This window comes from Oreochromis niloticus, linkage group LG18 (genome assembly GCF_001858045.2).
Source record: "Oreochromis niloticus isolate F11D_XX linkage group LG18, O_niloticus_UMD_NMBU, whole genome shotgun sequence".
In the NCBI taxonomy this organism is placed as follows: domain Eukaryota; kingdom Metazoa; phylum Chordata; class Actinopteri; order Cichliformes; family Cichlidae; genus Oreochromis; species Oreochromis niloticus.
In genome coordinates, this window is record NC_031982.2 from 20,210,644 (window position 1) to 20,235,789 (window position 25,146).

At 39.7% G+C, this 25,146-nt stretch overlaps 2 long non-coding RNA genes across 3 annotated transcripts in view; one reads left to right on the plus strand and one right to left on the minus strand.

Annotated features, from left to right (window-relative positions):
* The first annotated feature begins 140 nt into the window (after positions 1–140).
* The window catches only part of LOC109195674 (uncharacterized), an 88,574-nt gene continuing 63,568 nt past the window's right edge, over positions 141–25,146 (plus strand). For both annotated transcript variants that reach the window (XR_003214930.1, XR_003214929.1), the window contains exons 1-2: positions 141–282; positions 967–1,057. This is a non-coding gene — a long non-coding RNA (uncharacterized LOC109195674). The remainder of the gene's footprint in view (positions 283–966; positions 1,058–25,146) is intronic.
* On the minus strand, positions 10,725–24,205 carry LOC112842888 (uncharacterized). Its single transcript, XR_003214931.1, has 2 exons — positions 23,976–24,205; positions 10,725–13,955 (listed from the first exon to the last, which is right to left on the minus strand). It is a non-coding gene; the product is annotated as an uncharacterized LOC112842888 (long non-coding RNA).

The following is a 25,146-nucleotide window of genomic DNA, read 5'->3' on the forward strand; positions in this document are numbered from 1 at the left end:
TTAATGGAAGCTTGTTTCCGCCACCAACAAAAATATTTTTTTTTGCCATCCATAAGTGAAAATTTTCGGTTAATATCTCAACATATTTGACTTAATAACGCAAAAATTCATCTTATTTTCTCAGAAGTTGGAAAAAGAAAGAAAAAAACGGCACCCGCAAGTCAAAATTTGGGGTAAATTTTGGGTAGCTCAGATTTTGAAGTGACTCAGTAATAACTCTAAATTTCCAGTCAGTAACTTGAAGATTTGACTTCAATTCAGCTTAGTTTCAGGTTTTCCGGGGTGAGTTTTCTTGTTTGAAGTTAGTTTTTATTTATATTTTTAGTTTCAGCAGCCTGCCATTTTTATTAGTTTCGGGGAACATGTTTCTTGTTTTTTTTCCCCCCTTTTAATTATCAGGCTATTGTTTGGAGCACATTATGAGGGGCAATATTTAGGAAACCCAAACAGGTATTACAATACAAGCACAAGACTTTGTGAGGGCAGTTGACCTCAGAAACTCTCCTAATTGGCAAGGTTGTCAGGTTGTGCTGCTGATTTAATTTTTTTTTTTTTTTTTTTTTTTTACCAAACTGACAAAGCATAAAATCATCGACAGTTCCTCTATGTTTGGTTTTATTTCGTTTTTTAATTCACCAAATTCTTATTCAATTTTTATTGTCTTAAAAAACTGCTAAAAACGAATCTTTTTACGCTTGCATTTGGTTAGCTCTTTTTTTATACTCTGGTATTTTCTTTTGAAGCACTTTGTGATGTTTATCTTGAAAGGTGGTATAGAGATAAAAATGTGCTTACCTTTTTTAAAATTATTTTTACATCAATTGACTAAAAGGTTTTATCCCACTATGAAAAAGACAAAACTTGTACCTTGTACAGTAGTCCGTGTGTGTGGGTGTAGTTTTCTTTTTTTTTAGTATTACATGCATGACTGAATCATTACTCACTGTCCTCTGACTCACCCGACAGGCCACGTTAAATAAAACAACTGGAGCAGCACCAAAGTACAAACAAGAAAGGAGGCCAGAGCTGCATTTCCCAGGTGAACGCCCAACTCCCGGTACTATTTGTTTAATTCACTGTTATAAAGCTTTACCCAATTCACTGCATGTTTTCACACGCAAGAACATAAATGATTTGTAGAGCTGAAAGAATTTCTCACATTTGAGATGGCCGTAAAACAAATTGAAAAGTTCAGTGATAACTTTCTGCAGGTTTCTCATCCCATTTTCTGAATCCCTGCAGTGTGCAATTCAAAAAGTGGAGGTACATGCAGTCAATTTGGCAGGAACTTCAACTAGATTTTTAAACAGTAAATCACTAGAGGGTGCTCTCTAATATCTTATTACCCCTGAAAGGCTTTAGGGAGAAACGCACACCTTGTTAAAGTCTTTTGCATGTATGTTCTTATATTTTGATGTTGTCAAATGGTTCTCAAATAATGGTGGACCCATCCGATACAAACTCGTGTTTCCCAGACAAACACAGTTACAACCCCCAGTGTTTTATTTTGAAAGTAGCTAAAACTACCAATGCAAAACACCAAACTTGTCATCTCAGATTACAGGGAAATATAATCGAAGTAAAACAGGTTTCAGAAAGCAGAAAGAATTTTCCATTTCACGTTGACACTTTAGATTACATTCACTGTAAGTGTGACAGTTCCTCAAAGCATTTATGAACAAGCAAAGGAAGATTGCAAACAGGCATGTGATGGCGTGGAAAAACATTGAACTCTGAGGCTATTTTAGAGTAACTTTGAGTATAATGGGAAACTGTGGAAAAAGTGTAATTTACTTTAATGCACAACTCAAACTGCTTCCTGAGTAAGATATTTTTACAATTTTTCCTTGATGACCTTCAAGATTTAGATGAGAGAAATGCCTTCTTAAGAAAAGCTTGGTCTATAGTTGCTGACTGAGAACACCCTCTTTATTCTGATTTAGAACCAGTTCCCTCTCAATGACATCTAGGATGCCTCTGGTTGATAAAAAATAAATAATTTAAAATAAAGGGAGGGAAATAAGGGATCATTTGTGTTTTTATTTATTTATACACTCCAACCTTCACACAGCTTGGCTCTTTCTCCCTGTTTCCACTCATTACGCTTACTTCCTGGCATCTTAGTAAAGGCAGAGGCTTTAATTTTCTAATGTAACTCTTTGCAAGAAATCAGAAGCATGAATTTTCCTCGCTGGGAATATCAGCATTAGTAAAAGACCCCCCCAAAAAAATAAACGAATAAAGTGAATAAATAAATAATGTAAGGAGGGGGCATGTGCTCCGGATATGACTAAGAGCATAGAAGAGTGAGGTGTTCTACACAGTGATCCAGAAGGATACTTGCTGTGAGTCATAGAAATAGATGGAGACAGACAGAAAGACAAAGGCAGATGTGTACAGAAGCTGCAGTGACGACGTAAATCTTGCCTTTCATGGTATAAAATGGCCCATACATGCAGTTGAGATTAAAACGAATGACATCACTACCTCTGCTTTGGCTGTTGGCACGAATGTGCATTTGGAGATAGATCAGCAGTGCGGGCAGTAATCAGTCGTAGCCCTGCAGGCTACGAAGACAGATAGGGACCTCATCCAGTTCTGTGTGCTGGTCTGCAGGGAAGTGTGCTGCTGATTGCCAGCACTGAGGTGATGAGGTCATTTGTTTTAATCCCATATGCAGCTACATTTTTTTGAGTCCTTAAAATTAGCATCTTTATCCTAATCATTCTTTTTCTCCCCTTCTTTGCTGCCTGTTAGCGTTTCCTCTCGCCATCTGGTCCTCTTTAGAGTTTCCGCTGTTGATAATCCATCAGAAACAGTGCAGTTCACAACTTGCAGAAAATTTGATGTCAGATGAATTCTGATTAGATTTTGCTTCCCTCCCAACTTGCAGATTTTATCTGTGACAATCTGTGCTCAAGCTCCAAAAGAAGATTATTGTATGTGTATATTTACAAAATGGATAAAGCAATAAAAACTGAAAATGAGGAAAAGTGAAAAAAGTCAGATGAAGGTGATAGTTGGAACAATTGTATCAGGTGTTAGACAAACTGTGCTTGGCACATCTGTTATGATAAAATTCCCAGAGTTGGTCCTTCAGTGGAAGAATATGAATGAATCAGTTTGAGTCTGGTTTCCACCACAAGCCTGAGAGCTGCTATACCCACCATTTTTATGATGAAATGGCTCAAATTGATTTGCATTTTTATTTATTTATTTTTTTTGTTCTCTCTCACAGTGTTGTTTCAGCCAATACACGTAGCTGTTTTCAAGAAAACTCTGAAAAATCCCCTGATAAGCCCTCTGTGCACTAATCAGAACACACACAACATTAGCAAGATCAAAAGTCAAATATCTAATGATGATATGGGGAATTTTAGAATTAAATATATCAGGTGATCAGAAACTTAATAAAGTATATTTGTGATCTACATGTTTACCACCAAGTTTGCTCTATGAACCTGGTGGCATATAATCTGTTGGTGCTTGTTACACTGCTCCTAATGATCACAAAATTCAACGAGATGCTGAACACAGTTTATTCCCCTTTATGCAGCTAATCGTCTTTTACCTGAGAGCCACCAGCTCAAACAGATTGGTGATAAAAAACATCAGCAAACAGCAGATCGCCCATGCTAATGTCAGCAAATGAACTGTGTTCTGTAACAACACTGTGACATCGTGAACTCTTGCTGGAGTCTAGTAGCGTAAAGGGACCAATTATAGCACAACTCCCTGCACCTCGCTTGGCTTGGATAGTTGAGCGCATTAACAGCAGTACTGTGATCATTATACCAGACCACAGAGGTATTAAGAGTTATGAACCTCTCCACATAGGTCTTGATTCACAGATTGATCTTTTTTTTCTCAGTCTCTGGGAAGCTCAGCTGTGCACAAGGACCTCAGAGTTAAGTCATTCCTCTTTCATGATGAAGAGTGCCAGGTGATGTGATGGTTTGGTGAAGACAGTTGTAATTATATATTTAATCCCACCCACACCCCATCAGAGGTACAGAGATTCTGGTAAGACAGTAAGGAGACAGATGAGACTGCAAATGAGTCTGAAAAATAGGCTGATGGATCAGTGGAGGACGGCGATTTGTTATGTGGAGGAGACTTGCTTAAAGGTGGCAAATAAGCTTCACAGTTCTTAACTTGCAAGCTTGCTTGAATAATGAAACACATTGTTCGGGAGATGTATTCGTATCCTTGCAGCAAAGCATTCGTCTTTTTCTAACAGTGCAGTGTAACAAGTAAACAGATGGTAGCTGATATGTAGCTTTATGTGTTTTGGCTCTCTTGCATCAAGATTTGTGCTTTTAAATAAAGACAGGAGGGAGACAAGAAAATAAGAAATGCATCAACAGACTATTTGGATCTTCTGAGAGTTTTGACCAAGAAAATACAGCTTTGTAAATATAAAATATACCTCTGTGCAGCAGTCATGAGCCGCCCCTCATTTCTTTATATGTTGCTTCCAAGGATAAAGACTTTGTTGTCATTTTAAAAAGTGGTCTAGAGCAATAGTTCTCCAGGCTTTCTGGAGGTCTTTCAAAGTTTTTATTTGGACACTGGCTGCTTTTTCTATCAATCACTCAAGCATAAAAACTGCCTAACTCAAGAGATGGAGCAATGTTGTGTCTACACACAACACACAACTTAATAAAGAACCAATTTAATTTTTGTATTTAGGCACTTTGTTGCGAGCAGTCTGTTGCGAAAAAAAGAGAGTTCCCATTTCTATTGTTGAAATTGACAAAAAATGAAAAGAGAACACAATTTGAGAGGCATCTCAAATTAAAATTGTATGTTTGCGTCAACAAGGTTCTTCCTGAAAGATATACGAGCTGATAACTTGTATATTTTGGTATAGTGTGCAGTGTGTCCTCAAACAATTATGAACAAGAAATGTACCATCAGATGTTGATCCTCCATGCAACACCATGTAGATAGCTTAATATTTCATCATGACAATGATCCCAAACACACACAGTGGAACACTGCTGGTCATTGATTGTGTGCACATAATAAATTACATAGCACATGCACACTCTTCTGTCACTGTCTTTGAAGAGTTTGGAAACACTTTCTCTTTCTAGTCTTGGGCCAACATTGTAAATCAAATGCACCCTATGATGAAATTGTTTTATATTAATCTGTCAGCATTACAATAAAATGGCTACGATTTGGCTTTGTGAAAAATGTCTGTGCATGAGAAAATAATAAAATAAAATAAATCACTGATGATGAGACCCGAGAGACCAAACGGCAGTTTCCAGTCTTTCTTATCCAGATCTGAAGGTGAGGCAACATGCATGTGTCACAACTTTTAAGATTCGGCTACTTGCAAACATTATACATTATTCTAAAATGTAAATTAAAGAGAGATTGTTTTAAAACGGAGGGGAAGAACCAAGATGCATTACAGAGCACAGATGTAGGGACAGGACTTCCTGCTAGCGATCTACAAGTAGCAGCAGAGCTGGAAGTGTTGCAGGCAAGCCCAAAGAGATGAGCTTGAAGGGAAGATCAGCAAGATTAAAATGAGGTAGATCTATTTTTTATCTGTAATTGTTTCAGTGTGACACATGTAGTGCTTGGGTTTGTGCTGCCTTCTTTGCTACTAATACTAGGTCATAGAAACTGTGGGCCCCGAAATATGCAGTTGCTTGTAGATGCTTTCACCCTCTTTAAAAAAAGACTTATTCTTTGGTAATAACTGCTTCAAATCACAAAATAAGTACATTTTGTGCAAACACGGCATTTGGGAATTGATACCGTGACTCCGGTTCAGTCACTCCCTCTGTGGTCCCATGCCAGTAAGCTATGAATTACGAGTATCTGTTTCTCTTTTATGGCTCTCCTGCTGATCTGCTTAAGCATGATGTCGTGGCGTCTGTCTGCTTGCTTATTTATGTTGTCAACTGTGCAGTATGTGCACTGCTATTAATGGTGATATTTTTTTCCTTTTACTTTTGACTACTGCAATAATGTGTTTTCATGTTGCTGATTGATGCTGGTGAAATATAATTCCTCATGTTGGGTATTTTGCCTGTGATAGTTTCGCAGTACATATTTCTCTTTGTGGTGGCGACCAGGCCTGCTGTCGAGGGTAAAGCACGACGGGATCACACGGGCTCAGTGTTTAGCAGTGCTGGCTCACAGGAAGAGGGTGCTGGATTCAAACTCAGGCAGGGTGTCTTGATTGATTTTGGGGATGTTCCTAACAGTACACTCCCTGAAGTCAATAACAATGACTCAGTCAGATAATCCACTTCCAGCCTGTAGGTATTTTCATCGTCATTAGAAATGAGGACAATGATTGTGGTGTTATCAGCAAACTTAGCTGTGGAGCTCAAGGTGCAGATGGGGAAACTGTCATAGGTAAACAGTATGTGGAGCTTTGAGCTCAACACACAGCGCTGTGGGATACTGTGTTTGGATGAGAGTGCAGGAGGTGTGCTTTCTAACTCTGATGTGTTGCGGTTGACTCGTCACCAAGTCCATGAGCTATGAACATAAGGGTTCAACTTTCTGACCACTTTGTAAACAATGACTATATTTGTTAAAATCCCAAGTTTTAAACCCCTCCTCACTTAACTACACCGGCATACATCTTATCATGTTCCTTGTCAATCTTTTGGACACACCAAGGAGTCTATATAACACCACCCTTTTGGCCTGGTAGGCCTTTAACCTCCTTACAACCAGACTGAGAACAAAACACTCTGCTTAACCTTGTAACTGATTAAGAGATTCCCTCACTTTAATGTATGGTTGTGTTACACAAAATCGCTGTACTGTTAATTTTAAAGAAATGGAAATGCTAAGATGGTGGATCCATTAGTGACGTAAGGTGATGTTATCCTAATGTACTGAAACCTTTCAGTAGCATGGCGGCACTGTGATTTGATTTGTTCCTTAATTGTAATTTTTTTCTTCTTATTTGAATGTGTAGATAAAAATCATCCATCCAACCATCTATTAATTCACCCATTCACCCTCCATCTGTTAAATCTACCAATTGATTGTCACAATAAACTTTTTAGTAAAAAAAATCTACAAATATAAGTGTGTAAGTACAATGTGTTGTAGATATTAAGGTTAGATACAGGGTGAGGTTTGCATCATGATTGCATGTAGTGTAAATCTTCATGTAGGCCGGAGTAATTGTGTCACGGGGGACTTTTTGGCTTTAAAAAAGGTTTTTCTGTTTTGTGAACTTAGTCTCATTCTTAAGTCTCAGGAAAGATGGTAGCATGAACTGCTGTGACTCAGCTTGAGCAGTTTGGAGAAAAAGTTAAAGACACAAGACTGACATGGCTTAGACATGTACAAGAGAGGGCGAGTGGGTATACTGGAGAAAGGATCTTGAAGATGGGCATGCCAGGTAGGAGGAAAAGAGGAAGACCACAGAGGAGGTTCAGAGATGCAGTGAAGGACATGCTGGAGGTGACCTCTAAAGAGAGCAGCTGAAAGAAGCTTTTGTCAAGAAAACTGTCCAGCAGCTCAGGTTCAGTTAAGTGCGGAAAATATTGTTATTAAAACACAATTAAACAAAAGTTTCTCCAATCTGCAGAACTCCAACAAGATTTACGGTAATTTGAATGAGTCTGTGTTCCAGCAACTCAAAGAGACGTTTTCTTTTGCTTCATCTTTTGATCACTTTGCTCAAAACGTGGACCAATGGAGTGAAATCTTCTGTGTAGAGAGCACAAATGGTTACAGTAGCTTCCCCACTTCTATCCTGATGGCTTTCCTGGTTGAAATTCCACCTTTTGCATGTATACTTTTTTTCTTTTTATTATATCATTATATAATAAATAAGTACATTTACTAAATTAAAAATGAAATAAGCATAAGTACATAAAATGGCTGGCTAATGTTGTACAGATCCTCTGTTGTGTTGGCAAAGCAGCTCTGACCGATGAGCATGGGGACTTGACTTTTGGGAGTGTCTTGCTGGATCAGGATTTTCCAGGAGCAGCACCACAAGATGATGAAAGTTGGGGAATTTGGAGATTGGAGAATTAATGTAGCTGATCTGTTCTTGCACTGCAGTGGAGAGAGGCATTGCCATAGGGGTCTGCAAGATTGAGTCTTTCTATGTCAGAGTAGCATTTAGATGATGCCAGGATCCTAGATCTCCCTGCAGACACTGTATTGTAATGAAATAATCAGTGTTCTTCATGACACCAGTCAGTGGTTTTAATCATGTGGGTGATCAGTAATTCTACCACCAAGTAATTCTATGTTCAGTTTCCAGCTTCACACAACACTTTCACATCTATACTGTGGAAGTTGGACAGAGTGGTATGTTAAAGTTGATTTTGTCTCACAGCCTGTATCATAACCAACTTCAGATGTGTGCTGAGACGGAACAATTTCAACATTCACACTGACAACCTTTATCTGTTGGAGTAAACATCTTTTCTTCCCCTGTCAGTATAAACCATTTTCGTTCCACGCCGCCACCGCAGTAATGTCAGTGGAGCTTAAATCTGCTTGTATAGCAGTTACGTGCACACACTATTTTGACGATAGAAGCTAAACATGAACTTTAATTCAAAGATGCAGACTCTACCAAGTAAACATCCACAGGTCAAAGCAGATTTCAGCTAACAGAGCGAGAAAGCAAAACTTCACATACACAAACACAGGTCAGAGATTCAGTCTCTGTGAAGTCTACTTTTCACACTGGAGCCAATTAAGGAACCTTAAATTTCCTCAGCCAGCATTTTATTTTCCTCATTTCTCTTCTCGTCTGACTCACAAGATAAAGTATTTAAAAATGTGCAAAACACACAGAACTGCTTATTTCTTAAATCTGAGTAATTTCAAATGATCTATTTTAAGTTTCTCCATTCTCACGCAATAAACTGAAGGCCTCCGTCTTGTGACAGATGATTTAGTTAACGATTTTGATCTAAATGGAAAGACTGCTTCAGGATAGCCCGCGTCTCCCAAACTTTCTCCGGATTCCAATTTGTTAAATCTAAAAACAGCATGTTATATGTTTCCTTTCTATTTGTGGCCTCACATGTGAAATAGCCTCTGAAAGGCAGGATTAAAGTGTCCAGCCTGGTGATGTATGAGCCGATTTTAATTACTGAAATGTGAGACCTCGTTCTGGGTTTGGGGTTTGGGGCTGTCACAAACAAGCGTGACACACACGTTCAGATGATTCATTTTCATATTGAACGCAGACGGTACAGAACATACACGCACATTTACACACGCACACAGCTGTTGCTGTGGTTTCTCCCAGATAGGGAAGATGATCCATTGTCACGCAATCTGGCTTCTTCTTCAGTATAAAGTTACAGCTGTGTTTTCTCTAACACAGAAGAAATACAGGAGGGCACACTGATGGTGCATTAATCGTGTGACGCTGCAAATTCACAGCAAAAATTAGGCCTGATGTGTACATGACTAGTGTGAATGTTCTTCTTTTAGCGCTGTTTGAGCCTATGGGAGTGTGTACACCTGTGTAAAATTAAACATTATGTAAGAGTTTGTGTGGATAAGGTTGTGTATAAAAGTGCCTGTGTTAATGTGGGCTCTTGTGTGCAGATACAACAGGCCAGATGTCAAACAGAAACAGGTACCTGACTCATGGCTGCAGAATCCAGACAGGGGAAAAGAATGACGATGAGAAGCTAAAAATCCCTCATATCACCTCCTCTGTGTGCCTTTTGTACTTAAGGTACAACACCAGAAACGTCAGCACTTCAAAATATCCTTCTAGGCTACAGCATATTGGTAAAATATCTTGTTCTAAGAAAGACGACAAAGTACAGGATTTAAGGGAAGGGGAGCAATCTCTAGCAGAGTTTTACTGTCCATCACTGCTCACACGGTGATTGATTTATAAATAATAAACCAACCAGTGGTTTGGGTTTTTTTTTTCAAAGCTACTTCGCTGTTCTGCTTCATTTCATGTTATTTCTCTAACTGTTTGTTTAGAGAAAGAAAATACATGTTTACAGCAAGAAATGAAAGAACGTAGACATGATAGCAAAATATATGATATATTATATATTTCTTCTTTTTGCAAGTGCACGAACAAACTTTGGAAAACACAGTCTGACAGTGAACTCAGGATTCACATTACTGTCATCAGTAATGTGGAGAAACTGTTGGAGAAGCGGTACTTTGTTACTGAGAGGTAGCAGCAGTCAAACAGAAAAAAACCTCTCTGGCGTTTACCACTTTTCAGAGTGCCACAATAAAGCAATTGTTCAACCAGAAAAAAGAAATTTTAAGAAAAGTTGCTGTAAATTCTGCTTTAACACACTGGCACCTGGATGCCAGTAATCTACAATAAACACTGTTAAGAGTAACTTTACTTTGAACACCTCTTTTTTTAGAGAAAAAAAAATCTGCTATAATTGAATTTACTTGTAAGTGCGATGACATAAATTCAGTGACATAACATAAATTGTTTTAACTGGAATTCTCAGTATTTTCATGTAATTTGTATTTACAGTAAAGTTGCTGTATTTTTTACAGTAGTTTGGTAAAGTTGAGCAACTTTTCGTAGAATTGCACGGGACTATTATGCTTGACATTTTTGTTCTAGCGATGGGATGATGTAACATCCACTGATGCAAGCTGCCACTTTGAGGTTGTTTCAACCAGTCATGCACTTCTCCCTTTTAGTAGCCTGGTGCATTGTGCTGCTGTCACTGCAGATAGGTTGAAAATATGACTGCATGATTGTGTTGGTTTTTTACCACCATTTTATTGATACAGAACATACAGAATAAATGATATACAGAAGCTCAGAGATTCACAGATTATACAGAGGAAAATGTTGCAACAGTATGAAAAATGAGACTTTCTCAAAAAAAAAAAAAACCCTAAAAGAAAAAACCTCCTTGCTTCCCATTTTGACTTCTTCTACAGCAGCGTTGAAGTGGAGGTTTTGTCTGAGTGACAACCTTCTTCAGGAGAATACTGCAGCAGGTACTCGTGTCTGAACTGCTGGTATTAATGGTACATAGTGATAAGACAGGTATATTGGGTCCCTTAATGTAAAAGTAGTTTTTCATTTCTGGTTTCACAACTGGTCAGCAAGTAATTGGCAAACGTTTGCATGAAAGATTTACTTTGAAGGCGAATGTTCTCTGTTTCCTTTTCACAATTTCAGCAAGTAGTTGGTGAGCGCAGGCAAGCCGGCGTCTTCCATACAAACTACAGGTAACCATGGCAACCTGCTACCAACCAGAGCCATCACGAGGAGGTTTTTTGGTGCAACACTGTTTACCTCTTTGTGACCAGTTTCACCTAGCACTGCCAGCAACCTCCTGTAATCACTTATAAACTAGTTAGGAAATTTCCCTGAAACCAGCAAAATGTACTTATATCAAAAGTAACAACAGTATTACTTATTCTGCCAGACGCTCTGCCACAGCCTGACCTGGGTTTAATCTTTATTATCGCATTAGCTGTATTTAACAGGTTTAATAAAATAAGTAGAAAGTACTCTTTTTTACTTTTTTTGTGAGAAGGTTGTAATTTTTAAGTACTTCTTTGCTTATGTAGCCAACTTGCAACTGTCTGTTTCACAGATTTATGAGCAAAAAGGAGCTAATTGAAGGCAAGTCAAATAGTTGTTGAAATACACGGCTTGGCTTAAATCGCATCCAAAGGAATTTTCCTGGGACCTTAAGAAGTGTTGAATACAGCTGGAAAAACTCTGCTCCTGTGATTTTTTAGTAATACCAAACCAACAGAAGCAGATTTCCTCCATCACGAGCTTTACACTGCGAGAGTTAAATTAAGAGAAGATGTGTGGGTCTGTGCTTCCTCTGCTCTCATTAACAGATGATTGCACTCTGGCTTTTTCTTGGAGAATGGCCTTGATGAGTATTTGTGGGAAAAGTCTAATGGACTTTTAGAGGAGGAAAGAAAAAAAAATCCCACAACTACTGTTGGAGGCAAGCCAGCTATAATGCTACATGTGTAGTACAGTATATAGGAAACGCTAATTGCACATGTAGATTGCTGCCGTGTGCTGTTGTAATTAGACAGTTGGTTCAGACTGCAGCTCGATGATTCGATGTTTCTAGAGGGCCTAACTCCGGTTCCTGCTGAACTGAGCCAGTGCTTGTTAACATCTAACTGTTATCAGCTCAGTAGGCACAGGAGATTGAGCCCAGGCACCTGCACCACCCTGCTTTCACCACAAGGGGAAGCAAACAACAGGTATACAGGTAGGGAAACATAAAAACAGACAGATAAAATAAAAAAAAAAAGAGGCTTTAAAAAGTCGATTTAAAGCAAAACCTCCTGAAGATTGCAGAAGTGTATTTCCTCGTGTGTATGTCTTATGTTATATCTTGCCATGTATTATTTGAAACTTGTGCTTCTACAAACAGTATTAAAATTCATTGAACACTTAGGATTTTAATAAGAAAGAAATTTGCATGTAAGCTTTAGACAGCGAGGAAAAGACATAGAGTTAGGGACTATTTTTTTATTGCTTTGTGAACCAAAAATCAAAAAACATTTTCATTATCTCAGTCCTGAGTAAACTACTACTACTACTGAACAACTGAACTACAGACCGTGCCAAAAGTGATGTCACAACTGCTGCCTTGCGCCACATTTTTAGCTGTGCACCTCTTGATTTTTGTAGGCTGAGGGCTGTGGGAGCAATGCAATTTCAAATTCCTGTGTCTGATCTGTACATATGGTACATATAAAGCTGACTTTGACTTGACTTTGACTCGGTTAGTCTTTACCACCATTTCAATTATATATATTAATACAGCCTAAGATCAGAAAGTGCCAGATTATCCAGGGGGTGACCAGTGGTGTGTCTGCAAGAGGGCATAGGGTGCCATGACTGCCCCCCACCAATGCCACAGAAGTAGAGTACTAATCTTACAAAACTCAACATCATTGGATGAAAGGAGGAATAGGACCCGTACAAGTGTACTGAGTACATTTAGTCTAGTACAGATTTAACATGCATGCACTTAATTGAAGTATTTCAATGTTATTCTGTTTTCGTTTTTTTCCACTGTATTTGGTACCCTTTACTTTAAAGCTTTATTATTTTGCAGATAAGTTGCATTCTCATAGATTATGTTACCAAGGTATATAAGTATTTAAAATAATCAAACGGCTTGAAAATTAAAGATACATATAAACTTAAATGGGTGAATAATACATTATCACTTTTCCCATTATAAATTCAATATTCAATACCAATATTGTTTGGACGTCTCCAATCCCAGCACTGATGTTAAGCTTCTATATCTATTGTTCAAAAGTACACTGCACATTAAAAGACATTAAAATATTAAAATACATAAAAACAGAGTCAGATTGAAGACATATTTTATTATTCTTAACGACATTAACATTGTTCAAATTCCCGTAGCTCTTTTTTTAAACCGTGTGGCGATTGGTTGAGCAAGAATGATAGAGATAGCTGCTGTAAACACAGGATAACCCCAGTGAGAGTGCCGTGATGCTTCTACAGTGTTCGGCACTGAGAAACATTTAAAAACCATCTCAAATCTCCAGATTTAAACAAAGAACAGTGTTAGTAGCACTGTGTAATCAACATACAAGTTCACAGAAGTGTTTACTTGAAACATGAATACACACATGCACGGACACACAGAGATACACACAAAATCAGTACCTTGCTTTCATGACCACCCAGACAGTAAATGAGCCCAGGGTTCACAATTACGCCGCTACTTGTTTTCCCGATGGGACATTTCCTGTACTTCCTTCCTGTATGAGTAAGACTTACCCGTCCCTCCCTCCTGCCTACATCTAACCCATCTTTCTTTTTTCATAAGCCTTATCTTTGTCCTCTCAGAGAGCGCACAAAAGAGCGCTGCATAACATACATAACAGATAGTAAAATGTAGACAGCAAGAGAAGAAGGGAAGTGCAGTGCAGAAACCCTTTGAGTCGCTCCATCTGACAAACTGTAAAAGAGAAGCTTGTTATTTTCATGTTAATGTTTTGGTAGGAAATCACTGTGCTCTCTGCTACAGCAGGTCAGTTACACAACCAATATAGGATGTGCCTCATGCACCCTCAAGCACTCTCAGCAGTGAGAGCAGGACGTTAAACGCCCAAAATCAATTATATATTTAATTATACATGATATAATGCTAGCAGAACATAATTTTTAATAAAAAAACAAACAACCAAACAAACCCTTGATTACTTGTTGATATCTTACATCTGTTATGGCAGAGGGAGCGAAAGGCTGGAAAGGTTTGAGAGGAGCGGAACTTAGCCACTGTGAACACAGGATTTCACTGAACTGTTCACGGAGCGAGCTAAGTCCTTCACCTCCACCAAACTAATGCTGGAGCCATCTGGAGGACACTGCATCTACATTTTGTAATGCAGGGCCCGAGCAAGAGTACACATAGATCGCTTTTTAAGGGAAAGGTTTAACATTTCTGGAGATCTGAATATGACTTTAATATCTAGATAGTGAATGCTAAGCTCTCGCAAGCAGCTGTTTAGCTTAGCAGCTAGCCTTGCTTTGTCCAAAGACAAATTCTCGTAACTTTGTAACTGACACATACAAATGAACACATGCAAAACTGCAAAGTATGAAAAACTTATTGTTCAGTAATTAAAGGCTCAGTAAATTAGTTAGGGGCCAAATGTTAGCCTGGGCCACATATACCATTGACCACAAAACGTTTTTTCTCCTTGCACTTTAATGAGCTTTATAGGCGCTCTTATGTAGGTTTTTACCTCTAAAATGAACCAGGCTAACCATGCTTTCACCTTAGTTAACTGTGCTAACCCTAACCATAATTCTACCCTACACTTTGAGGGAGTAGCATCAACCACTGGTAGCAAATGGTGCGATGTCAAACCGAAACAAAGGCCCTAATCCCAAATATCCGCTGAGATTATCTCAAATTTAGCACTAAATGTGGTTTAGAACATTTTTTGTATGAATTACTTTACATAGTTTAACAGCATCTCATCAAATGGCACCTTTAAAACATAAAATTAATTCATTTTTTTCGATCCGAGAGGATGCATCAAAGTATTTAGAGCAACGAGCTGTGCTAACATTGATGTTGCCGAGCAGCCGTCAGGCGTAGGAGACGTGGGTTTCAGCTGTAGCTGGTTGGAAATCCCTGGCAATGTGATTTATATTACATCACAACCAAATCACTCTGCCAGGAATCCCTCCAGCAAAACCAACCATTCAGTATCCTGTTTGTGAAGAAGCTGAGGAGGAGGAGGGTACAATAAAAAAAAGAAAAGAAAAAAGATGTAAGTCATGGTGGAGAAGAGAAGGTTGCAGGTGAGGCCAGAGAGAAAAAGGAAAAAAGGGCACAGACTGCAGGTGTCTATCTGAGTACACATCAGCACGGCAGAGTAGATTTACCCCTTCATCACTATGTCATTATGGGACACACACTTTTAAATGGTAACACATGCACACCCACATGTCATGCTTGTGTTGCGTGTGTGTGTGTGTGTGTGTGTGTGTGTGTGTGGAGGGGGGGTGGTCGATAGAGTTTTCTTTCACTGACGCACCTGGACAAACAGATCTGCATTTTAAATCTATAGGCTCCGGGTTATTGTAGGAACTCGAACAGGTGGGTCACGGAGTGTGTGCAAGTGTGTTTGGAGCTGAGCAGGACTGTGCTGATTGTATTGCTACGCTCTTACATACAGCAATCAAGCAAGCCTACAGAATAGCCACATTATGCTTCTGGCATACCATGCATGTTACAAATTATAAACACTGGATTTCTGTTAGGTTTGGAGTATGCAGGATGAAAACAGCAAGCCCTCCAGAGTGAAGAAAAGGACTTGGCTTTGATTAGGGCTAGCTACACGACTATGAAGAGACTGGAAACAAACAGCAGGAACACAACATGCTATAAAAGTGAATATACAGGCATACGAACACAGAGTAATCATTTTTCCATAAAACCTAGCCAATTCCAAAATAAAACAGTATCTGCTCATTTGCCACACCAGACGAGATGTTTCACCCATGAAAGTATTTTACTTTAAAACTTGTCATTTCCAAATCTATGCCGAGGGCCCGTTTTAGTTATTGTAGCACTTGTGAATCGTTAAAGCTAGTCTACCTCTGATTGAAACATCCCAGATAAGGTGTCTGTCAACATGCTGACACTTTAAACCATCATTATTCTCCTTTAATGACATTATTATGTTACCATAACTACTTTTTACACAAGCACTAAGTAGTCATTCTACATTTTTATATACTCAGTACTTTTGGGACAGACCACACCCATAAGAAAAATCCATAACATGTTGTGCAACTTTGCCGTTCTCTCTCACAATGCGATTGTTTGCTTTTGACTGACAAGATTCCTGCATCTGTCTCTACAAATGTCCTGCAACACTAACAGCGCTGCTGAGTGAGCTGGAGAAGAAAAGCTGGAAGGAAAATGTACATTTTTTTGCATTACAAAATTGTTCATTATAAGGAAGATTATCTATGCAATTAGGCAACTTTTCTCGGAAACATGAAAAACTTTCCTGGTTGCCTGTATTCTTGATTAAGTATTAAAATTAAAATAAGAGCCTTTTCTCCAGGTACCGGAGAATATAAGAAGGCAGAAAATGTGACCTGACTACTGAGAAAACTGCTTCCTGATTTTGCATCCAAGAAACAGGAGTAAATGGGGCGCATGTGGCTGGCTTTTCCAAATATTTATCTCAACACAGTGTTTGATAGAAGAGGAAATATGAATAACCAACCCAGAGTAAACAACAGCCTTCCTGTCTGTTCGAAACTGATATTCTCAGTTAAATGTTTCTGCGCCTGTTGGCCATAATTTCTGGAACTGTTAATACAAACGTGTTAAAAAAATGAGTTTTCTGTTAAAATGTGTAGAGCGCGGATCTGTGTGAACGCAGGTATAACACACCAGAATGAGCACATTGGCCTACAAATTTGAACAATCTTTAAGTGCTAAAGCTGGTGCACTCAATATTTCTATATTTTCAATACAAAATACAATAGCTGCTCAATGTGACAATGTTTTACAACAATTTGTATCAACTAATTGTGCGCGATTGCACAGCTTCATGGAGAAGTTTTGTGTTTTTCAGAGCCATCAATTTTCAGCCAAAAGTTAAATGAATACATGAAAAATACAAAAAAAGGGGTCTAAAAATTCCTGTATACTAATTTAATCACTAGCAGTTACCATTTTCCATGCAACACACAGGCTCCATGGTGTCAAAGTCAAAACCCCTGTTTCAGTTCTAGGAGGAGACACAAACTCGACCTCGGGGGGGTGGGTCACAAGCCTGGATAAATGGGAGTGTTGTATCAGGAAGGGCATCTGTGCCAAATCAAAACATGTGGATGCATCTGTTGTGGTGACCCCTTGGGAAATAAGAGGACAGCATTTAGCTGCCTCAGCAGTTGATGGCGACCAAAACAGAGCTAACAGGGGCTGCTTGGCAAATAATTGCTAAGGCTGCATGGACGAGAAAGGTGACCAGAGATCATAAAGCAGGAATCCGACGACTTCAAGTGACTACACGAAGCTGGTGGACATTGAAGACGTGAACCTGAGATTACAGTGAATAAGGTGACCTGGTAGTAAATACATTAGAGGGTTACCTAGGCAACCGGCACATAAAATGTCCGCAAGCGACCAGCTTAACAGCTTTTCACTGAGGTGATAATAAGTCACCACTGTCCTGAAAGCTTTTTTCTAGTTGTTTAATTGCTTTATGTTTGTGCTAATAGTTGTCTCATTTTGGGTCTCTACTCTGTCTCAAACTTTTGCGTCCCCTGTTGTGTGTGTCTGGATTCACAGCTCGCTGACAGTAACAGCCCCGAGCTAGTCTGTTCCTGGGCTCAGCTTTGACAGTCAGTCGCGGTAACTCGATAGCTCGGTGCTGTCTGCCTTTCTCCATCCCCATTTCCATCTCCCTCACACGCTCTCCAGCTGTCAGACACCAGCCTATAGATGTATATATCCAGACAGTGATGTGCACTAATGCAGAGCCGCTGAATTAATGATGGCAGGAGTGACAAACCCTCACATAGGGTCTCCCATAACAGCCCCTATGTGAGGGTTTTATCAGATTTTGTTTGGGAGCACCAAATAAGCAGAAACCGACACTGCTAAAGTTAGACACAGGATGTGAAGCATAAAAAAAAAAAGGAAAGATTAAAATTAACCCTGATTTGTACTTCAAAGAGGTTCATCACATGTCTCCAAAGACAAGCTCACATGACAACATGGAAACAGAGTCTAACATTTCAACCAGTATAAAACTTGTTCACTCCTTGCCTGTGGCTGCCCCTGGGCTATGGGTGTTTGACAGCTAAATGAGCAACAATTGGCCTGGCCGAGCTCCAGACCGCCTGAGCTACTCAATAACAGTTGGAGGAACGTACATGACTAATGCCCTCCACTCAGACTTCACACTCCTTTTTTTTTTTTTTGTTCTTTCCCATTTTCCACAGTTCCATCTTTCACAACTGAGACTGCACTGGCAAACGCTGCTCATTGCAACACATTTGACTGTTTTTTTCTAAATGAAAATCACAGAAGACGTGACGATAAATGAATGAGGTTAACAGTCACGTGCAGGTCTTCGCTGTAGGTATATAATACTGAGAGGTGCTCCTGATTTTTGACCAGTCAAGAGTGGAAATGGCGTCACGGATTGGAGGAAGACATCTCGTGACAATTAAAATCACTTTTTGAGCCGCTGCACTAAATGTTTTTCTTTCCACTTAGAGTGCTCATAACAGCACGCTGCTTGCAGCCAGGCTCGAAGCTCATCTGCCGAGCTGCCTTTGCAGAACATAAGTACTGAAGCGCTATATCCACAAGTGCCGGCATGTTCTTTAGAATGACAGGAATAAAGTTTGCAGAAAATTGCCTTTTCTCACCCTCCTTTTATCTGGTGGAAAAGTATGCTTGAAAAACAGAGTGCTGCTATGGCTATGCTGAAAGCGCATCAATTTCCTGGCTGCCACCTCAATCTGGGGATGCATTAACCAAACACTCAACACATAGATGGGCCACATATATGGGAGCCTCGCTGACTGCTCAACAATCTCTGCTCCTCTCACCTTACCTTCGCTCTCTGGAGAGCTACTAGCCAGAGCCGTTCCTCTTGTGATTACCCCGTGATTTTTAACAGCCTCAGCTGTGCTGTATTTTGGCTAGACACTTATTTTCTGGGAGCAGGCCAAGGGCACACATGATTGGTTGGGGTCTGTCTGGGGCCTGTGCATGGTTGATTTATCCCAGTTTGACCTGAAGCGTTCAGTATCCTGCGCCAAAGAAAAAAATAACAGCAGCTGCCGGACACTTAGATCATCAGTTTCTGGCACTTTAGTCATAATGTTCAAAGGTTCAAAGCCATTCACTTGTCAACATCTTAAGGTGGCTTAATTCCAGTGCCACAAGTGCCCATGTGGACAAAGTGGGCACTGCGTTTTTTGCAAATCTATAGGAGGGGTTTCCTGAGCCTGCAGTGCAGTTGGCTTTATGCTCGTGATGGCGCGAAGAGAGGTGGGAGAGGGATAGAGTGGCAGAACAGAACAAAGGGAGGCTGAGACAGAAAAGAGAGAAAAGAGGAGACATGACGTGTGTGTAGACAGCAAGAACTTTAACAAGACTAAATAGCTCCAGAGATTGAGGGGTTTAACTTCAGATGTCCTTTAGCTGCCTTTTCACAGCAGATTTGTTGGACTTGTGATACTCAGAGCCAGGAGCCCACACACAGCTCAAAATAACCTAAAGTAGTGCTGTTTGGAGCGATATTTATGTATTATATAGAGAAAAGGTCAGATTGAACTCTGACTTTAAAGGCTCTCTTATATGACATTCAGTGGTTCCACTTTATTTTTGCTTGACATTTTCATATGAATAGCCTAAAGCTATTTTCAATAATCTACCTATTTCTTTTAGCCAATCACTCCACCCTTTATGGACTACTTTTATCTGTCTTTGTCAAACCAACAACTTTGTGGCAATTATAGAATTCAGTAGAATAAAATACCTAGACATGTCCTTTGATCTTTTATGTTTTGCAGGCGGGGAAAAAGTTTTTCTTCCCTGTGCTTATTAGTAGTAATTTAGCTCAAAAGATGAGAGCAACCGGGACATAATTATTTTATAATTGAATGCATGTTCAACAGCTCCTCTGGTAGTCATCTGAAGATTTTCACGTCCGAATATAACCTGAATATGTTTTTTCCACATAGAAGTCTGAATTGTCAACACATGTGTAAAAAAAAAAAAAAATAATAATAAGAAAACAAAATCTGCAAAATAAGGATAATTACAAGTCATAAGACGGTTTACATTTGCCTGTAAAATAAATCAACACAAAATAATTAGGTTGAGGTTTGGCCACAGCAGCCAAATCACTTCTGCAGAAATGCCGTGCCCACTAAATCTCTTACAGACCAACGTCGCAGAAAATCCGGAGGCTAAAAAGCCCTTAAAGAGTGCTTAACTTTATTTACCTCCCAAGATGCCAGCAGGGCAGTGCAAGGTTTTGGAGCCCTCTGTGGATTTGAGGCCTCAGAGGGACCTCCAAGTTACCAAATTACTGCTCTGGGCACTTGGAACTAAACAGAAGCTTTTAACTTGTGAAGACCTGCGATACTGCAGAATAAAGCATGTACAGGAATACTTAGTTTCTTCTGTGACTGCAAGCTTAAAGGTGCAGAGGCAGCAGTTATCGTTAGTATTGATTTGATCTGTGTTTATTTTTCAAACAATAAAATAATGAATGAATGAATGATGAATGCATCCTTAAATAATTAAATTACAATCTTTATACATTATCAAATTGCCCTGGCTGTTTAGAAGCTGATAATTTGTAGACTGACAATGACTGAGATTTTTTCCGTTCTCTTTTTCCTTCTCGTCTTCATCTTTTTTTATTAATCTTCTTATTCGTTTCTATTAATATTCACATGAGTGCAAGCAGATGAAAGACTTAAAAGTCCGTCAGCGATTTTACTTGATTCCAGTCACTGTTAAACTTGAAAAGGACCAAAGCGTTTGTTTTACTCTTTTAGATTTTTGCATCAATAATTTAGTTTATAGTTTTAACCGTTTGAACAAAACAATACATTTTAATTAATAAACAATGCCAGATGCTTAATTGCTGTGAGGTGAAGCTATGTTCAGGCCCATCTTCACAAACTAGAACTTAAACATGTTGTTAGGCGTCGTCGGTAGTTGTGCGTTCGCTCTGTTACGACGTGTTAATTGATGAGAAGATTAAAACCTCTCGAAAGCTCTGACCTTAAAACAATCCTGACAGAAATCCACACTGCCAAAGACAAAATGAATTCTTCAGAAGGTGATGTCTGCAGTCAACCTGCAGCAAACCTGCAGTTCGCTTTGAAGAAACCTCACAAGACCATCCTCGAGCCAAGCAGCAGCATCAATCATAGTTTCCCACACATAAACGAAGGTATAGGGAGTTTATGGGCCTTGGAAAAATGCAATAAAAGAGGCTTTCTGTGAATGCAGCCATCTGTGGAACTTTTAAAAGAACTTCCTGTAAACAAGACTGAGGAGAACAAATCCCCTCACGCTCTTCCAACGCTGCCTCGTATTAGCCTTTCATCTTTGTTTTCCTCCATTTTTTTCCTTGCTATTCTACACTTTCAGTCTCCGATCTCTGACTTCCAACTTTCTTTCTGTCTGCCTCTTCATCCAGTCTGTGTCAAAACAGCTCTGTAGTCTCCCTCCCTCCCCTTCTTCTAAAGCACCCTGTCGAGCTTCTTTTTCCTCACATATGTTAAATCCTGGATGATCTTTTAGCTTTATAACAGCATGTTCCCAAATTTGGGGAATTTATTATGGATTTTACAATAAAATCCAAAATTCAGACCGTGGCATTAATTTTAATGCAGAACTTGACCTGGTTTTCATCAAACTTTCTTTTTTTCCTCTTTTTTGGTCATTTTCAGATGTTTTGTCTAATGGTGACTCTGTTTCTAACAGTAGCCAGTGTTTATAAACAACACGGTCGGTAAATACTAAAATAAACAGCTTCATTTGAGGGTGTTTTCCAGGCTTCCACTGTGCACGTGAAATATCAGACCAATAAAATTCAATCAGCGAGGCCTGGACACTGTCACAGCGCACTCTGCTCTGATGTGTGTTTTATTCGATCCGGTGCTGATGTAAAGCAGTTTTATGGCAGTGCTGCAGTTTGAGCGTTTTCCTGTAATTTTCTCTGCTTCTTGCAAATTAAAATATCATCAAATTGCTTTTGTGTGCTGCTGCAGCAGCAGACGTTTTTGGATGTTTAAAAGTATCTGCTTTAATAAGTTTCAGCTGCAGTTATGAGGCCGATGCATCATCACTGGTGTAAAAACAAGTAAAAAGTACACTTCATACTTTTAGAAATAAGCATGTGTGAAATATTATGCAAATTAAAAGCGAAATGACTCCAAAAACAGCTGCAGATGCTTAAAGTACTGACTTATTTCGTATTTTCATGTCAACAGCAGTTTGTCACGGTGACATGCTACTGCTCTTAGCAACGCTTTGTTCAGTGGTCCCGCTTTTTTTCTTTTTTCTTAATGAGAAGTTAAACTAACTCTGGACAATTTCAACACCTCCCCCTGACTCAGACTGAGGCAGGTGTTTTTCTTCGTTTTTTTTTTCTGCTCCAGTCAGAGTTTGATATGTTTTGCCATAGTTTTCTGGACAATATCAGTTAGATTTTACTGCTCGCTGAGGAAACCCAGACAGACTGGTAAAGCCACTCGAGTACGCAGTGAGTTGCGGCCTGTGAGTGTGTGTGTGTGTGTGTGTGTGTGTGTGTGTGTGTGTGTGTGTGTGTGTAACTGCAAAGTGATGTAAGGTGGAAAAGCCCAGCTACTTCCTCCGTCTGTGCCAACTTTTAACGTATGGAGAGAAGGAAGGAAGAGAGACTGAGAAGAGCGAGGAAGAAAAAGAAAAGAGTGAAGAGAAGCCACATGGCCTGAGCTTTATGTTCTCTTTGTTATACGTTCGTCACCACATTCAGAGTGATTCAGATCACCTTTGGAAAAACTTGTTGACTCGTTTATCAGTTATACAATTAAACATGGAACAGTCAAAACAGTGAAGGAAATCCCGGTGAAAAGTGATTTGTAGCTTTGGAGCAATGAGTTGGTTTCGTGAGGAGAGCTGAGACTGGCTGAAGAAATGATGAATTGAGAATCCATTAATTCGCATATTTGTAAACATAATGGAAACTTCACCAAAAAAACCCCTCAGTGTAAACAAATATGTTTAGCAGCTTATAAAAGGGAAAACAGCTGAATAGCCGACCATTTACACACAAGTGTAAGCGAGTGAGTAATATTAACCTTCTAATCTTCAGCCAACAGAACGGGCCTCACTTTTACGCTTACTCACCTTAACTTTAACCCCTCGTCTGAATCTGAACAATCTGCAAATTATCCTAATAAAATACATAAATAAAAAACTTTTATGAAATTTAAATTTACAGTTTTGTACTGTTCTTGCAACACGTTTTATAAGTTTGCCGCCTCACTAATCCTTCTACCGCCCCGTCTCTTTTTATCACTTTCCTCACAGACAGGCCTGACCTGACCTTTCTGAAGAAATGAGCAACCACAAGACAAAATAACTAAATAATTCTTTGAACATGCACTTGTTTAAAGGGGTTCCCAGGAAATAAAGAAACAAATAAATAAGCCAATCAAATCTAAATTTTCCAATTTTAAAACCTTGGTTGTAAAACTTTTATAACTGAGCATCTCAGTCGCATGTGGCAGTCTTGCAAGTGCTGCAATTCCACTGTGGATGTTGTTTTTCTTTCTTTTTAAAAAGTAATGCACTTTCATCATCAAGGGCCCCTCGGCTCCCTCACCTCTTTCATTTTCACCTTTGTATGCGTTGCCACATACAAACTTCACTCAGCTCCAAAACTTTAGAGAAGCAAGCAAGATTTGTTCTCATACTCACACACGTCTTTGAGAGGAGACAGATAAAAGCGAGCCCCCGAAGCCTCGACACGCTCAGAGCGAAGAGATCCAAAAGTCAGAGAGCTCAGAGAGCGCGGCACAAAGTCAACACAGGTCACAGCAGCGTGCGTACTTGTTGCTCACAAAAGCCTCCGAGCTCAAGTCCGAGCTCAAACTGTGCTCCAAGCGGTTGCTTTGCTCCACCTCCTTAAAACTCCTCTTTAAGTTGAAGGGTGTGGACTGACTCAGAGCTATGACTACAGAGAGTCCACATCATTCACACAAGTTTGCCTCTTTAAAACCACACCCAGCAAGAGAGAGAGAGAGAGAGAGGGAAGGAGAGAGAGGGAGGGAGAGAGGGAGTCACCCAGCAGAAAGGGAAACACTGAAGTTTTCCTTAAATAACAACAGAGGAGGAGTGAGGAAACTTCTGGTTTCAGGGTCACCCATAGCCTTTAAATAACCAGGCAGTAGGATCTGTTATGAAAAGTAAATTATGACACAGAGCAGCGATCATTTGAGGATGTTTATGTTATTCTGGAGAAGCTCTGTGCTTTTTAAGATGGCGGTAGGCGTACGGTGGGCCCTGACGTTAAACTTTAGATTAACTAGATAAAAGAGACTTGTTTTTGTGTGTGTGTGTGTGTGTGTGTGTGTGTGTTCGGGCCTCCCCACGCTCCCCCCTGTGAGTGTGCATCCGGCTGCGTAGCGTGTACATTTGCAAACACGTGCATACATTCATGTGTGTTTGAGTAGGCACGGCTGCAGCCTATAGTTAAGGCCTGCCTGTGCCTTCTTGTTGATGGCTAACAGCTGCCACCGCTTTCCTGTCTGAGTGGGTATACAATCCATGCTATGATGTAGTAATCATACAGTATGCCTACATCTGTTTGGCGTTAACCAAACACGTGTGATCCCAGAGCAATTCTTCTGCCCCTCCGTTTATTTGATCTCACTTTATTATAACAGAAGGCCCGTTGGTGGCTCCTTTCATCCAAAGGCTTTTTACGGCGCCGTGAATGGTGAGCGTGGCGCGGCAGGAATCAAACTCCTGTTTCTGGCGACGTCTGTGCCACGTTCTGCCTTTTGTCTCACATCGCAGTCAGTTTCACAGCGTACCTGAAATAAACAGTGCTGTCAACAAGCACTACGCATTTTCCTTTTTAGGACAG